Here is a 17,978-nt window from a genome sequence, read left to right as displayed (position 1 = left end):
GAAATAGTATGATAAGCATGCACAGCTCAGCCGTTTCCACTGGGCTCCATCAGCTGCACATCGGGGTCTTTTTTGTTTTTTAAGTGCTAAAACAAGTAAAACCTTGATGCTCCCATCCCAAATAGATTTCCAATTTCTCTTATTACAAGAAGCAGTAAAACAGATTTCTCGCTTTGTCCCCGTACCAGAGAGTCGGGTCAGACCAAAGGGCTGGAGCAGCCGCGTCTGTGAGTGCCATTCGCCAGCAGCTGGGAGAACTTTCCGGCAAATGTGCAAACGTGGTAAGTTTGTGGCATGTGACATCGTTTTCCCTCTCCATCTCTCCCCAATTGCATTTTTAAAAGTAATGCAGTTAATTTTCATGAGTATTTTAAGCCCAAATTAGATCTCATATTGTAAACACTGCAGAAGCTGAGAAAGATCTTGTTAACAAAGGCAAATTACTAAACTCCCACAAATCCGAATCAGACCCACAGAATTCAAACTGAGACAAAGTACATGCCCACAAAATTCATGCCGGTTCATTTCTGCAGGATTAAAGTAAATGCTGGCGCTCTAAGCTGCCGGCACATCTGTGACCATGGCATCTAATTGCAGCTTCCTTTAAACCTTGAACAGGTCAATGGAGGCACGATGATCTCAGGGATAATTTGTCTTTTATGTATTTCTATGGTGTGATATATAATCCCTTGCTGAAAAGGGTCCTTGTGGGTATCAGTTATCTGTTCCCACCTGTAATAGAATAAAGAACTGATAAATAGGTGATTCTTTATATCTACCTCTTTTGTCCTGCATAATGCGGGCCAAGAGATGAGCCCACCTCCATTAACGCAGCAATGGAGGCATTCAACCCCTAAATGATTCTGGGTTCCTTTATGTTGTGATTGGACTCAACGGTGTGTGCAGATGCATTTGGAATCTTGCTACACTGTAACGATAGTGTTGAATAGCCAGAGAGCTGTTTTGCACTTGGCATCTTAAGTCCTACTTTTCTCCGCTTGCTCTTGAGGTCACTACGTACTGCAAATGGGGTGGAGTAAAGAGATCTGGAAAAGCAGTGTGCTACCTTGAGATGCAGGGGCCAGGGAGGGTGAAGAACTCATTTTGTCTGTGTCGGAACATATTAGAAGTCCTCTGCTAAAGTGTGGACAGTCAGGCAGTCAGCGGGGGTCACAGGAAAATACACAGCAGAGCAGGGATAGAGCAAAAACCCTGCCCTAAACCCTACAGGGGTGCCCAGAATGGACAGGGTTTCTGCCTTCTTGACGCCGCAGTCTGCTGCCGTTGCCCACCCCGCCCCAGGCTCTTCATACAGTTGAAGTCCTGAGGGGGGGGATGCTCCCAATGGCAAAACGTGGGGAGCCTTAGGTGTTGCGGTTTGGTGAGGTTTAGGGAAAAATCTCCTCTGAAGCCGATAATGCTTCCCCATCCCCCTGCCCAGTATCCAGGGTCACATCTCCCTAGGTCCACCCATGGCAACTCCCTGCTGGAACGCAGCAGGACCAGCAGAATGAGCCCCGCCCCCATGTGAACGTGAGTGTCCACGCGTCCATCCAGCTCCCTCCTCCCCCCAAGCAGGATGCGCGCTCTGTCTGCAGGCCGCTTTCCCCCTCAGGGCTCTCTGTCTCTCTCAAGGCTGCTCCACTGCTCAGTACCCCCCCCTGTCCCGGAAATCCATTTCCCTCCATTTTCTCTTCCTGACCTCCCTCCCTGCAGTTTTCTTTCTTTTCTGATCATTATATAATTGAGGTAGATAAATAGCCCACATGTAAGCTCTTATGTAAGTAAATACGAGAGTCCCCTGGAAAGGTCAGCGACTGTGGAGAAATAACGGGCAAAACTTCAAGGAGGAGTAGACCTGGAGCTTCTTTTAATGAAGTGGGAGGGATGGGGTTGGCTGTGTTGAGAAGGATGGTCCAGGGACCAGAGTCATGGTCTAGAAGGCTGGACTTGCGTCCTGGCCTCCACAGTTAATTAGCTCTGTGACATTGAGAACGTCCCTACTGTACTCTGAGACTCAGGCTTCTTACCTGTAAGATAGGGGTCGTCACACCCGGCCTCCACCATTGTTCTAAGGCTTATAATTGATGAATTCAATAGTTATGGATTATTATGTGCTGATCCCTGAGCTAGGTGCCAGAATGAAACCGTCCTAGTCTTTGCCTTCTAGGAACTAACAGGAGAGAGAGACAAATAAGTGAAGAAGCATATAATGAAGACTGTATTATGAGCCATGAAGGATGCAACAGAATAATTGTGCTGGCGGATTTTATAGAGGGGATCAGAGAAGGTTCCTGAGTAATGTCTGGGTGGCACTCATCGTAGTCCCAGCCCTGGGTAAAACGAGCTCTTCGTAGTTTATCGCATCCAGGGGACACCTGCGTGAGCACAGGAGAATTAGGGAAGGGCTGTGTGGTGGCAACGGGGTTTGTCGTGCCCGTGGACTTGCCTGCTTGCCCTTTTCTTTCTAAGGGGAAAAGTTCACGTACAAGCTTCAGGAGGAGAGATCCGCCCTGGAACACGCTCTCTGCCCTTAGCTTGCTGTCTGTCTACCATCGTGTGGACGTGGAGAGGCGCCCGTAAGACATCTTGAAACTTGGAAAGAATGCAGCCGCTGCAGAGAAAATATTAATAACTTGGTTACTGAGCTTTGAATTGAGGGAGTATTTTCTCTCAAGTGCGCCGAGGAGAGATGGTAGTAGGGTTTGGCATTATTTTCTCTCGGGAGAGGAAAAAAACAACACAGAGGCATTGAAGGGGCTTTCTAGAAATTTCATGGATAGAATCAGCTAGTCCTTTTACAGCTAGTCCTGGTCGCCCCTTCAGGACGTTAACCACCAGGCCATGTGCTTGAGGTGAATATTTGGGCACCACCTTCTTCTCTGGCTGCTTCCTCCTTGTGACTTCCAGGCTCATCCAGCCTGGCAGCCTCGGCTTCTCCATCATGACATTAATGTAATATAAGGAGGTCAGAGGTCAAATACTTTAAAAAGCCAATCTCTGGTTTAGTCCAGATTTTAACCAAGGTAGGGGATTATTTATTTATTTATTTATTTTTTAAGGTTTAAGGGTGCCAGGATAGGAAAGGGTGAACGGCCAGCATTTTCCATGGGATTTTCCTGAGCGACCTTGTAAGAGGTGGATTAAAGCCTCAGTCGAAAGTGGGTGTGGCAGATGCCAAAAGACCAGGGACAGTGCGGGAGGCCTCAGGAGCCTCAGGTGAAAGGTGGGAGGGCAGATCAAAGGCTCACTCAGGGGATGATTATTATTTTTACATTTGGTTAAAAATTGACAAACTAATTGCTGAGCCCATTGTCAGAAAACTGGCAACCCATTAGGGATGATTGTAAGCAATTTCTCTCTATTATTCCTAATGAGGTGGACACAGCCTCCTTTTCTGTATTTATTGCTGAGAGAAATGAGGGTTTTGTCTGTCTCTCACTCAGAGCCTCCGTGTCGGCTGCACCAGGCCTGCTCTGGGCTGCTGCATGGGATCTGGGCTTTCCGCTCCTTCCCGACCTGAGCCCACAAGACAGATGATTTGTTTGTCTGACTGCCCGAGTGAGTCCCTGGCCGCCTCTTCATTTTCCACCTTCTCTCCCTTCCAAACACCCTTCTTCCTCCTGGCCAGCTCTCAAGATATCATTAATCTAAAAAACAAGAAAACAAACTTAAATAGGAAAACAAAACCAAAACTCTTTGGGAAGTGAAACTTTACTGAAAACTAAAGCTTCCAGGAGTTTAGGATTTCAGCGAGCTTTGCGGAAGACCAAAATTTTCTTTAAAAACCCACTTTCACGTATCAGAGTAAGTGTGTGTGTGTCAGTGGAGAGTGCCTGGGATCTTGATTATACAAGAGAAAGTATCTGCTATCCCTTCACTCTGGGGTCTGACACCCCTGGCCCAGTCTTCCTGAGCTAGCCTGGAAAGAGTCCAGGTCAAAGGCAGGGTTTCCCACATCAAGGCAGGCCCTCCCCTGTCTTGGTGAGGGCCAAACATCATCTTCCCTCTGTGCTGGCTTCCCCTCATGCTTATTCCCCCTCCCCCCGTGGTTCTCTATGACTGGGATGCGTGTATCTCTTCCGTTTTAGCCACAAAATGAGCTCTGGTTTATCTGGTCGATATGCAGATCAGGAAGTCCGTTTTAGTGGGGCCCTCTCCCTCATTTATAACCCATTTCCGTGTCAGTTTCCCACTATTTGTGAAATCAGGAAGATCAGAGGAAATGATAAAACAATGAAAATCGCTGCCAGATCAGTTTACATGAGCATTTTTCATCCTTACAATGTACTCTGTGATGAATCCTTGATAATTTTTTCTATAAAAAAATGTCCAATTTTGTTTGTTTTTGCTGGTGATTGACACCCATGACTATAAAGCAGGTGTCAGATTTTAATTATGTCCAGGAAAATCATCAGCTTTGAGTGTTTGCCCACTGTTACATTGTCAGTCTTTGAGGCATGGAAAATGGTAGTCATGATTCCTCCCAGAAAGGGACTTCGTGACCATACTGGTTTCTTATTGCTGCTCTAACAAGTTATTGCAATCTTAGTGGCTTGAAAAACCCACAAATTTATTATCTTACAGTTCTGGAGGTCTGAAGTCCAAAATGGGTCTCACAGAATTAAAATGAAGGTGTCAACAGGGCTGCATTTCCTGGAGGCTCTAGGAGAGAATCCTCTTCTCCGTCTTTCCGGCTCCTGGAGGCCTCCCAAGTTCCTTGGATGGAAGCCCCTTCCATTTCCAAAGCCAGCAAAATCCTCGCTCTTGCTTCTGCTCCCACCGTGACATCCCCTCTGAAGGACTCCCCTGCCTCCTTAATCTTAAAGGAAGCCCTGTGATTACAGTGAGCCCACCAGATAATCCTGGGTAATCTTCCTATCTCAAGGTCCTTGACTTAATCATATCTGCAAAGACCCTTTTTACCATACAAGATAACATATTCACAGATTCCAGGGAAAAGGATGGGGACATTTTGGACGTTATTCTGCCTATCACAGGAGCAAAGGGCAAAAGCAGCCCAGAAAATCAGTTCTTATAAATAAGCAATAACCAATACATTTTTGGATTCCTTCCCCACCCCTCTTTTCTTAAAACAATTGTTTTCAGTCCCATACAGGCTTGAAAATGGCAAACCATTAATTGAATTCCTGTTCAACTGCACTCTGTGATTTATTTCATGTGTATGAAAGTATAGTAGTTTTGTAGGATGAAAAATTTACTTTCTAATCTCCTTTTAAAGGTCAAGTGGCAAAGAGAACTAGTTTTAAATGCAAGTTACCCACATGGACCAATTAAGGAGAGCTATGAAGTGGTATGGATTTTCAGATGTGGCCTGGGCCAGATACAAATGGAGGGGAATTGACTAAAATATTAGCTGATTTGGGAAAATTCAAATCCTACCTGTGGGGGGACACTTACATTCATATATATTTATTGTAATTCATTAAAAAACCCTCTCTTCTAAACTGTTTTATCATTACATTTGCGATTTGCTTTCTCTTTGCAGCCAGACATAAACACCAAGAGCCAAGCTCTGTAGTAAATTCTTGTTCCGGGCTTCTCTTTGCTGTCAGGGGGCACTAGTGACTTAGAGCCCACTTGCCCAGATGTATTGAAATTCTATATAAGTTAAAGGGTGCTCTGTAATATTTGATCGCTCCCAGAACAAGCAGGCCTGACATGGTCCCAGTATCTTTAGAATAAACTAAAAGGCTCTTCTCTTAATGTCATTCATGATTTTAGACCATCCCCTGGAGAGGTTGCTCTTGGTTATCAGCTTGACCTTGGGGGCATTTCTAGATTTCCGCCTCTGTCTGCTCTCGCTGTGGTGTGGGCGTGAAGGAAATTTCTTTTCATGCCTGGTTTCTCTGGAGAGCCCAGCCCGCTGAAGCCGAGGTGCTGCCTTCCCCACGCATGGGCTGAGAAACACAGATCTGCCTCTTTGGCTCTTTCTGCGGGACGGAGTGATGGTGTGGTGGCTGGTCAGCAGAGCTGGTAGACCCTCTTTAAGCTTCGTGCCCGTTCCTTTAGGCAAAAACATAACCCTTTTCCATCCCTCGCTGTTTCCTCTGGTGGCTCAGTCAAGCAGTCAAGGGAAACAACGAAATACCACCTGTTGGTACTGGCACCTGTTCAGCCACTTCCACCCGCGTGGAGACAGTCTGACTGTGCTGGCACCTCGGCCCGGGCTTGGCAAGACCAGAGCACACTCCATTCTCGCCATGGCTGGGGCAGGACCTGATGGATGACAAGCAGTCACAAAATGATGACAGAGAGAGGCAGAGAACAAGGGCTGGAGGGGGTGGGCGGGGGGAGAGGAGGCAAGACCAGGACCAGCCGTGTGGTTCAGAAGGGAGAAAAAATGGGGAAGGGCTAGTGCCTTGGATTATTTGTTTTGCTTTGTTTTCTTTTTTGCTCATTTTTGTCAGGTCCTTCTCTACGGGCGCAGAGAGCTCTGTGGTACTCTCAAGCCTGTCGAATCTTCTGAGATAGTGAATGTTTCTGCTTAATGAATCATTCCATGCTACCGACCGACAGAGCTTTTTGAAAGAGTGGCTTTGGAGTAAGAAATACAATTAGAAATTGTCACCAGCAATGACCAAGCGGTGTTTATGATTTTGGCTTGCCATTACCATTGTTTACTGGTGGGACAGTGCCTTGCACTGCCAAATGATATCCTTTGATTTTGTAGAAAATCAAGGCGATGTGTTCATTGGTAAGTACAAGTTGTTACTTTTGTGGGTCTGTGTGATTTTGTAGCTTCATAATGTTTGAGAATTCCTGAATAAGATCTTCTAAATGAAAATTGAAAAAAATTTTTTTTAAAGATTTTATTTATTTATTCGACAGAGATAGAGACAGCCAGCGAGAGAGGGAACACAAGCAGGGGGAGTGGGAGAGGAAGAAGCAGGCTCCCAGCAGAGGAGCCTGATGTGGGGCCCGATCCCATAACGCCGGGATTACGCCCTGAGCCAAAGGCAGATGCTTAACGACTGCGCCACCCAGGCGCCCCGAAAATTGAAAATTTTTATTTAATTTTACTCAATGGTCCCCAAATTTAGCGTGTGCAGAAATACCCAGGGCACTTGGTAAAATGCAGACTTCTCGGTCCTACACTCAGAGTCGCGGATTTAACGGACCTGGGTTGGGCCCCCCAATTTGCATTTTTAACGAACTCCCACGTTATCGTGGAGCAGGTGGTGGGCTTGAAGAAAAGGGGATCATACACTGGCCTTGGCTAATCATGGACCAGTGAGCTCTCACTCAGTCCCTCCTTAAGTGTTTTCACATGATATAATTTCCTCTAAGATAGCGGTCGGGTTTTTGTGCATTCAGGAAGGGGCTTCTGATAGTGCCGTATACCACCTGCATGATTTTCAGAGCTTTTGGTCTCAGGTTTATTCTCGGTACAAAGATTGAAGGATGATGTGAAATCAAATACATTTGTCTGGGAGTTGAATGTCTGTCAGACCCAGGCATTGATTTCCTGGAGCTTGAGTTCTCAGTAAATGTCTTTCCAGTGAGACTTCCAATCAGGATTCTAAAGGTTATATGCAATAGGCCTGATTTCTGAGCTTTCTCTGGGGAGATTGCTTAATTTATAAGCAAAAGGGGGAGAAATCCACTCCCCAACCGCTGCTTATTGTATAATCAGCACACAGTTCATATTTTAGAATAAAATGCTGTGTTGATTCGTGGTGTGAACTAGGCTGAGTCGGAAAATATCTCTGTGCAGAGAATCTTTAAGGATGAAATATTTGCACTTTCGAGGACGAAAAGAGAGCAAAATGAAATCTAGGCCGAACTGTGGGGAAGTTCGCCTAGGAGAGAAGCTGGATTTCTGCAGGCGCTCTTACACAATTCGGTCACTAGGGGGCAGCATTGCACTGTGTTGGAAAATGCTCTCTGCGGCAAGCCGCCCTTTAAAGGAAAATATATCCAAGTGAGCAAAACTAAAAACCAGAACATTAGCAAGAACCAGAAAACCAACAACACAGAACCCAAGCTCTCTTTGTTATAATGTGCCATCTTTGCTTTTCCTGGTGCACAGAGTTTAATATTGTAGTATTAAGACTCTCCAGGGCATACTTTATCGGTCCATTAATACACACTTAGGGGTGGTGGATAATGCAGTGAGACTATTTTTCTTTTTTCCCACTTTTTGTTTGGCTCTCCCAACTCATCTCACTGTTCTTGTCTTGCTGCCAAGGAGCTACTCTCCTATCTATTTCCCTCCAGGAAGAGACAGACTGGCAGCTGACTGCACCTTGGTAATGTTGGTCATTTGGGGAGGCCTGGTGGATGTGTGTAGAGCCGGCTGGAACGCTCCCTCCCTTCTTCCTGGTATGAAATCAGCCTCATAATGTGCACGATTCTGGGAAAGTCCTGGGGATTATAGTTGCTTTTATGCACCCAAGCAGACACACTTTTACAGGAGTCAAACCATCATTTTATGCAGAGTGATACAAAATAAAGAGATGCTAAAATTTTGCATCTTTCAAACGGACTCGTATTGATAAAGCGTGGGTGGGTTAAAAACAAACCCAATCATCGGCTTTAGGAATGTCAGTTTCACTGATGCAGGGATTTTGTCTGTTTGTTCACCGAGGTATCCCAACCTCTTAGAACAGTGCATGGTGTAGAAGGCACTCCATGAATTTGTTGAGTGAGCGAATGAATTTAAACAGAGGCATGATGAGGGGCACCTGGGTGGCTCAGTCGGTTAAGCACCTGCCTTCAGCTCAGGTCATGATCCCAGGGTCCTGGGATCGAGTCCTGCTTCAAGCTCCCTGCTCGGCGGGGAGTCTGCTTCTCCCTCTACCCTTCCCCCCCTGCTTGTGCTCGTTCTTTCTCTTGCTCTCAAATAAATAAATAAAATCTTAAAAAAAGAAAAAGAAACAGCCCAAAAAACCCCACAGGTGTGATGATAGCACCCTCACCCCACTTTGCTTTTGCTTTTGAGCAATGATTCCCTCTCTGATCTTTTCGGGGACTGAAGCAAGTTGGGGCACCTCATCTCAGTTTTTGTGTCATTTCTGGGCTCATGGGATTACAATGGCTGAGAGTTTCTCGAAGGAAAGCTCTAAAGTTCAGCCTTCAAGATCAACAATAAACCCCCGATATTTTTGTTTCTCTGAAATTTGCATATAGAGTTGCATATAATTACAGGTTAATTCCACCATTTTGGGGGGGTAGGCATAAAGACTAGATTTGAAAATAACTTCCTATTAATGCCCTTCTATAAGGAAGTCTTTCTATTTTGCTTCCTCCTCTCTTTTCTTCTCTTGGAAGAAGCGGGCAGGTTGGGAAACTCGACTTTGAACAGCAGCAGAAGTATGCACAGGGCAGGGAATAACAGGCAGTATGAAGATTAATTACCCTCATTGGAATCTAGCTTGACTGGGCAAGGTGAGACAGTTCAATTATTTAATCATGTTGGCGCTACTGGCTTCCGAGGCCTTGAGTGCTGGGATAGCCCTCCCTTCCCACTTAATTTATATGAGGAATCGGTCCTCAACTCACTGCTCCCAGTTGAACCCTCAGGCAGAGAGGGAGAGGAGCAATCGATTTGGGAAGGAGATGTTCCCATCTCTGCCCCCTCCCAGGCTGTGTCTGCAGCAAGTTGTCCGTGCTGTGCCGGAGACTTGCTGCCAGGCTGCTCCCCTCTGTGCTTTTTCCCTCCCGCACAGATTTTTAAGGTTTTCTTTTGGCTGGAGATGGCTACCCACTGAGCTACACGGCAGAGCCCGCCATCAGACCCGAATGCATCGGAGCAGTGCCGCGCCACAGAGCTCTCTGCGATGATCGCGCTGTTCCGCGGCTGTCCCGTCCCGTGTGGCAGGCACTGACCCAGTGTGGCTACTGTACTTGAGAGGTGGCTGGTGAAGTTCAAGAACTAAATTTTTCATTTATTTAAGTTCAATAGTTACCTATAGTGAGTGGATACTGCTGGGCAGTGAAATACTAGGCTGTACCCATAATGCCAGGGGAGGTGTTTCGTTTTCACTAATGATACTTTCTCTTCTCCTCTCCTCTCCTCTCCTCTCCTCTCCTCTCCTCTCCTCTCCTCTCCTCTCCTCTCCTCTCCTCTCCTCTCCTTCCCTCTCTTTTTCCTTCCTTCCTTCCTTCCTTCCTTCCTTCCTTCCTTCCTTCCTCCTTTCCCTTCCCTTCCCTTCCCTTCCCTCCCCTCCCCTCCCCTCCCCTCCCCTCCCCTCCCCTTCCCTTCCCTCCCCTTCCCTTTCCTTTCATGGAGCTTGACCATGGCACTGTCATAGAGAGGCTGGTCTGTACCACAGTCCTGCCGTTATTAATGTAGGCTTTTTTTCCCCCTTTTCCCCTTAATCTCATCTCACCACGCTCCTCTGCTGCTTCTGAGTTGGCTGCGTCCCTCCTCATTAGCATCTGAGGAGGGACAGGAGAATGGAATTTTATGTATTCTGCCTTGGTTCCTTGTTTCCTGGGGGTGGTGAAAGGTCTTAACCACAATGAAAACTACATTCTCTCAAAACAAATGTGTTAGGTGGGCTCGTCGTCTCAAGACACTTGATTATTGTTATGTCCTTGGCCTCGCACAGCATGGCACTCAAACACTATTTAGTATAGATTTTCGAAGTTGTTCAGAGACCCGTGGACAGTTTGTCTATCAAAATGAGCCCTTTAAAAAATGACCTTATGAACCAAATGTCAATGGTTCCAAGTAGACACAATAAGAAAGGTATAGGACATGAACTGTCACAGTACGTAGCAATGAAAGACAATGGCTAAGCTATTCCTCCAGTCATCCGGGGTGAATGCTGGAGTAATAATTAATGACTTCCAGTCTTCTCTATTCTCCAACATCCAGCCTGCCCCCAAGCTGATCAACTCAATATTCTGCTGCCTCTGCCACACTGACACTCGGGCCTGTGCACCTCATGTCCTAGTTGCTAAAATTATACAAATTTGAAGAAAAAACTGAATCTGTGAAATCACTCTCTCGGTTTCTGCAGTTTACACTGGCTAGTTAATTTGAGACTTAACGTGGGTCTCTCAGAGTGACAGAAACAGCAGCCAGTCTGCTGTTGTACAAGCAAGCTCATATAGCCTCGTTGCTAACACCCTTGAAAAATGTCCCCAGAAATGCAGCTCACGGACAGAGTTCTTTAAATTAAGCTAGATTTGTAAAGAGCCCATTTACTGCCTGACTTAGAGTTAAATCCTGTGGCAGAATGGAATTTGAGGCTAGCTGCCAGTGAACAGAAAACAGCTTGGGTACCAAACCATGAGCCTGGGAGTGGCAGGGAAAGGAGTGATGTTAGAACAGAAGGCATCCTGAAGTCTGAAAGGAAAGAAAAATCAAAGCAGAAGGAAGTGTCTAGAGGCCAAGTACAGAGAGGTTGTCCAAGAAAGTTGAGATGCAGAGAATGAACACGGAGAGAGAGAACAAAGAATCAGAAAGGAGGGCTCATGGAAGAAAAGAGGGAGGTAGAGGAAGAAAAGGAGAAATCGTCTGAGAAGAGAGAAGTTGTTTTCCTGCTCTGTATCGGTAAAGAAACATGGCTGGAAATCAGGTTGTTTCGATAGGCAATCAGTACTGAGAGGGCAAAACTTCCCTACCTAGGCGTCAAGTTCTGAGTTCATGAGTGCAAATAAGCAAACCAGCAAACAAACTCTGTCCTTATATTCGGCTCTTTCTAGGTTATAGTTGCTTTTAATAGAAAGAATTTTTTTTATTTTGGCTATTCCAATACAGTTAATTTCAAATCTCTTGAAGAAGAATTTAAACAGTGATGAGAAGCTGGGTTTCTCTATAGCCAGCCTATTTCTCATGGCCTTCTGTCCAAAAGCTGTCCCTCCTCATTTTCTCCATAAATGAAGACACCAAAAAAAAAAAAAAAAAAAAAAAAAAAAAAAAAAAGACATCATGTCTGATTGATCCCCAACTGCAGAATGTTAACTTGCTTTATATCTTACGACTCTCACTTTGGGGTGGGGGGGCGCTCTAGAACTTCCTGGAGTTTATTAAGACTATAGATGCCTGGACCCCACTCCTGGAGATTTGGGTTCTCCAGGGAAGGCAACATCTCTAAGAGAAATGCAGGCTGGGGAATCTTGAAAAACAGGATCAAGCTGTAAAATGTGAAAATTGTAAGGCTTAGAGAATGAAGCAATCTAATATGATGCTGGTTAAATCCCCCCAAGAGACAGTCACATGGAATGACATCTGTATGCTTGATTGAAAATCAAGGATCAAGGAAGAGAAGGTGGCTTATTTTTCTCCCACCACAATTTTTGGCTACTAGAGTCTTCTTTTTCTTTCCACCTAATTACTGAAGAAAGAGCAAACTCCAAACTATGAACACATTTTCGGGATGGTCCAGATGGGAGTGTATCTGTGCTCATAGATCTCTGCGGAATCTGGCTTTTGGTTCCATTGATCCTCTTACCCAGGACCCTTTCTGAGTCCCCAGAGACCCCTTGTCAGCTTCTGTCACCTTCCACACTCCAGGTCTCTGGAGGGCTGGCCCCTGCCCCGAGTCAGTGTAAGAGGGGGAGCTGTGATATGAAAGTCAGACACACGTAATCTCCATTCCGCTCGGCTGCTTGCTCTGTGACAGTGGGACAATGGCTCTCTGAGCCTCAGGGACCTCTGTTATTAAAATGGGTGTAATCATTATTCCTCACTGAGTTGTAATTCTTAAAAAAGAATTAAAGAGTAAAAAGTGCTTGGCAGAATAAGTGTTCAATAAACGTGGCCACCCCTTGTGGGTCTCTCTCCTCTTATCTAGCAGAGAGAGTCATCTGCCCACCACAGCGCCCCAGTCTCTCTCTACCTCCTGTTGTGTTCTCAGCCGGAAGCCTTACCTTCAACCCTACCCCACGTGACGTGGCTGTCCATGTGTGTGAGCTTTGCTGGCCTTGAGGTCCTCTAGTTTGTCGTCAACAAGACCCGAGAAACCACAAGGTGCTTCATCTAGAAGCCGAGGCTGGGAGGCGGAGGGGCAGCCTGACTGTGTGTGTCAGGACCCGCAGAGCTGCTCATCCCATGAGACAAAAGAACACCAGGAGTTCACGCAATTGCTTGTTGTGAAGCACAATTACTTATTTGTGGAGTGGTATTTATACCATCATTTCAAGGACTGACATGTAAAATTTTCAGCTGCGTCTTGTCCTTGATCCCTCCTGGGCAACATACAAGACAGAGAGTCTAACATCCTCGTGGGAATTCAAACATGTCATACTCAGTGACAGGCAATCATGATTCTAATGAGGGCAGAAGATTTTAATTCAATAAAAAACCTATTAGAATTGACAGTAGAAATGTGAACAGGCCCCTGGTGAATAATTTTGCTGGGTCTCTCTGCTGCTGTGTTTGTTGACATAGACCATAACCAAACGTGGAAGGCAGACGCTCAAACCTGTTCCAACAGGGCCGGATGCCTCGACAGTAACCAGTGACGTGGGGAGCACACCATTTGCACTGAAACCATGGACCTGTTGCTGGGGAGGGGGTGTCTCATAAAAATGGCATCGATATGAGAGGACTGGAGGTATTGTTGGGGGTTACCATTATTATTTTTTTTTGTCATTTTCAAGGTATTCAGGCAGTCACAAGCAGTCTTCGGTCGGCTGCTTTGGTTTTTCCCTGAGACTCTTGGCCTAGCCTGCCAAATAATTGTATGAATGTCTGGAGTTTTTTCCTTCTGTTTTAGCAACCGGATTTTAAAGACTTTTCATTCAGTTAGTTTATGAGCCTATTTGCCTGTTACGGCAAATTCAAATTTCATCCAACAATACACAGCTCCATTTTTAACAGATACAATTAATAATAAGAATTAATCAGCATTAATTTCTCAAGAGACTCTGAGACATAGCTATGTCACTGTACCAATAATTCCTTGTAAAAACTGTGGTTTTCTTTCTTCACTGTTGTTTTCTAGTGCTTCAGAGTAGAGATACTAGGATATTTGCTCTCTTCCTTAAAAAAGACAGAAAAGAAAAAAAAAAAAAAAAGAAGCTGGAGGGTGAGATCCCTTCCTTTCCCCCAAGTTAGGGTACAGTGAAGGTGCCAGTTATAAACTAGGAACAGAGCTTCCCATCAGGCCGTGGCCATGCTGGTGCCTGACCTTAGACTTCCCAGCCTCTGAAACTGTGGGAAATAAATTTCGGTTGTTTATAAGCAATCTATTCATTAATTCATTATAACATTAAGGATAAATTTACTCTGAATATTTGAATGTTCTCTCCATCTTTCTATTTTTAAAAGTTGGCTTCAAAATCGACTGAATCATTATTCATCTTCGGCTTTTTTGATGGAGATTTCTTTTCTTTTCTTTTCTTTTTAAAGATTTTATTTATTTGAGATTGAGAGCAAGAGTGGGGTAGAGGGGCAGAGGGAGAGAGAAGCTGACTTGCTGCTAAGCGGTACAGGGAGCCGGGTGCAGGGCTCAATCCCGGGGCCCTGGGATCATGACCTGAGTTGAAGGCAGACGCTTAGCCAACTGAGCCACCCAGGTGCCCCTTGATGGAGATTTATATAAAAGAAGCAAGACACCCAGTGCTCCAGGCAAGTGGTTCCTCAAGTGTGGGCTTTGCACCTCCAGGAGGAAGGAGGTTATGTGTAACACTGTTGCAATGCTTCCAGAAAGCTGTATTCTCAACTGTGCCCACTGTTGTGGGATCAATAATATTTTACACACCAATGTCATGACTATTTTTCAATATATGTAGATACAGTAGGTTAAATATAATTCACATTTAGAGTAGGTTTTTGAGATTACAGCTTTTCTTAATTGACAGGTACGAAAAGGGCATCTTGAGTCATGTCGGGTGTTCTGTGACATTCTTGACATTGCGAAAGAGACGGCTCTCATATTTTTAAATATTGGGAACTCCTGCCCTAAGCTGAAGTCAGATGACCAAGTTGGTGTTCTGAGACTCAACCTGGCGTTATACCACGAACGACCTGGTTATGATGCCACTGCTGTCCCCGTTTCAGTTTCTACAGTGAAAGGGAAGGTGACCTGTGGGTCAAGGGCCGCAGAGCTGAGGTGAGCGCTGACCCCCTCAGCCGTGAGTGGCCTTGCAAGGGCCTCCTGAGTAAGCCCTCAGCGGATTTGCGGGCATTTGCTCTGCCCAGGGTGAGAGGACAGAACTAAATATTTATTACGTTTTTGTAGTGACCGAGAACAATTATCCATTTCTTGGGATTGCTTTCCTGTTTCCTCATTTTTGCTCATGAGTTCATTTCTGGTTCTTTGCTCCTGATTGCTCTGCTTCCACAACTGAAGTTCAAGACTCTATGAGAAGAATTCAGTGCTGTTTCCCCAAAGCCATTCTGAGGGAAGAAGGGACAAACTCCTATTTCCTGCGTGCGTCTATGTTCTAGTTTTAACCTTTACCCCTCTCGGGAATCGTGATCACGGAGAGGGATTTGGGACCTGGAGAGGGGGCCCAGCACACTGATGGCTGATGCAAAGTAGGTGGTGGGTCCAGGGATCAGTCTCCGGTCCGGAGATTTCTAAAACCCATGCTTTCTTTCCTCCCCTCCCTCCCCTCCTTCCTTCCTGTTCCCCCTTTATCCATAACACTTCAGTACTTATTAACCACTTTGGATTTTTGGATGGATTTACATGTGTCGTGGAGACATGAGCTTTATTTTCCACGCAAGATTTCACTTACATCCTCAAACAGGTGCCAGTCCCTTGTCTTTGATTCTTTTTTTCAATAGCTAGGAAAATCCAAATATGGGATCTGATATTTTCAGGCTTATGTCTTGGAAATCTGATAAACAGTACCAAATATATGAAAGAGTAAAGTTCTTCGCTTTGTGCTCCTAGCAAAGAGTGCTCCTATGCACAACAGAAACAAATTCCAAAGCAGACTCCTTTAACCGACAACTAACCCTTTGCTAATAACATTCACCAGTGTTCTATTACTGTCTCAAGGGACTGAAGTGTTGCTATGCATTTACCTGGGCTCCTTTTCTGTGTCTGATATTCCCTTAGCCTTGGCACCCCTCCGCATGGACGGCACACCGTCTAAGCACACCGTCAAGCCTCGCTTGTTTGTCATTTCCCCTTTGTTCTGTCTCCCGGTTCATCATTGTCAGTTTCCTATTTCTTGTCCACTTGGAGCCGTGAGCAGTAATGGACAGCTCACAATTCTGACCTTTTCCGCTTCTCACATTCTTTTCCAGAAGCACTTAAAATAGTAAACAGCCGCGTTGAGAATTCCCATTGGCAGGAGAGCGCTGTCGCCTTCCTCTCGCATGCCCGCAGGCCGCTCGCGGGTGGCGGTGCTCGGCGCGGGCGCCCCTCCCCTTGCCCCCTCTCCCCAGCGCCCCCTCCACCCGGAGCACCGCAGCCACATCAGCAGGGGCTATGCTGGGGACAGGGCGCACCTGCATGGCCTGTGTGTGTGTGTGTGGGGCGGGGGGGATTTCCTGCGACCTTGCCCTCTTAGCCACTTCTGTGCTTCGGAGGACAAAATCCAATGTCTTCCAGAGGAAAGAAGTGCCCCTGGGAGGAGTGGTGTGGAGGTCCAAGTGGGGAACACAAATGTCTCAGATCTCTTTGTGAGAGTCAGCGGAGCCTCTGTGCACTTCTCTCTGAATAAACACTCACATTCACGAGTGTGGAGTTACTGACCGCGGGCTCCTAGAAACCTCTGGCCTGGAAGCTCTACAGCCCCGCAGGACTTCCTTCTCCGAGCCTTCCAGACCACAGTGTTTCCCTGCCCTGCGAGGGGCCCGTTGACCCTCTCTTCTGTGTGTTTTTCTGTTTCTTGGTGCTGGTGGCTGGAAGAGATCAGACCTTCGGTCACCCAGAATCATCCTAGTGGTTCAGGAAGGTGAGAGCTAGGAGCAAATTGGATGGCGCCCTCCTGAGATGGTGACCTGTCCCATCTGCTGCAGCCGCAGAGGTGAGGCTGGCTGGCGGCTGGGGGTGGGCTTGGGCGGGGACAGCCGGGAGCGCCCAGGAACCTAGACCAGCTCTTAGATGCCTTGAATTAATTAGCTGATCATTTCCCTCATTTCTACCACGGTCATTACCCTGCATTTGCCACGACGAGGTCCTGTGCTCTCTGCTTCTGGCTTCTTCTCCAGCTCCTTAAGGTGTTATAAGAACAAAGTTACAAAAGGCAAGAGAAACATGATGGAACTGTCAGGAAGAACAAATACTTGACACTCAATTGAAACAAAACTTCCATTCCTTCATCATTCATTCCTTCCTTTATCAGATACTTTTTTGAGCCTGTTCGGTGTGCCCAGAACCATGCTGCTCGCTCAGATTATAAATGTAACCCAACGATATAAAAAGTTTTTAGCCTTCAAGGGTAACTCTTTATTTTGTGAGCCAAATAAAGTGACTCCTGCCCTTAGTCTTCCGAAGCACATGAAGTGCACTCACCCTCTCTGAGGACCACACGAAGACCCACCGTGCAGCTGCCGGTGTCCGCTCTTTCTCGGGGGCTGCGTTGGCCTGGGCGCCCCTTCACTGCTGCCCCTCTTTTCCATTTACTCCCGTTGTTCTGGCTCTCTGGGCTCTGGTTTGCCCCAAAGCACAGCTATATTTTCTTCCTTCATTCCCCAAGCCTGCTATTGGTATATAGAGGTGAACAGATGACAGGGCTGTCTTAGAAGTCATCAGGAAAGAATTACGATGTAGAAAAGAAAAGCAGAAGTGAGAGGTTAGCTATCACTGCTCCAACAGCATCTTCTGGAGCCCTGGCCAGCAGCTCTCTTGCTGTGGGGGTCCACTCCCCCCACCTTGCTTTCCCTTTCCCCAGCCCCAGGCTCCTCACTGTGGAAGAACAGGGAGACTTTCTTTGCAGCCAGGTAATGTCTCTTTGGGAATGCACCAGACCACCCAAGGGCTCGATTTTAACACTGTTTGGTTTCTTATGATCTTAGTCTCTCTTTTCCTATCAGGCTTTGGGCATTTCCTTTGTAAATTAAAAAGGACACCGCAGTGTTTTCCCCAATTAAAAAAAAA

General features: G+C 46.2%; 1 long non-coding RNA gene across 2 annotated transcripts in view; it reads left to right on the top strand.

Annotated features, from left to right (window-relative positions):
* Positions 1-17,978, top strand: part of LOC123001090 (uncharacterized) — a 299,959-nt gene that overhangs the window by 213,179 nt on the left and 68,802 nt on the right. For both annotated transcript variants that reach the window (XR_006409639.3, XR_006409640.3), the window contains one exon: positions 189-281. This is a non-coding gene — a long non-coding RNA (uncharacterized LOC123001090). The remainder of the gene's footprint in view (positions 1-188; positions 282-17,978) is intronic.

The sequence above is a fragment of the Ursus arctos genome, unplaced genomic scaffold, assembly GCF_023065955.2.
Source record: "Ursus arctos isolate Adak ecotype North America unplaced genomic scaffold, UrsArc2.0 scaffold_11, whole genome shotgun sequence".
NCBI classification, from domain to species: domain Eukaryota; kingdom Metazoa; phylum Chordata; class Mammalia; order Carnivora; family Ursidae; genus Ursus; species Ursus arctos.
This window is presented reverse-complemented; position numbering and strand designations above follow the sequence as displayed.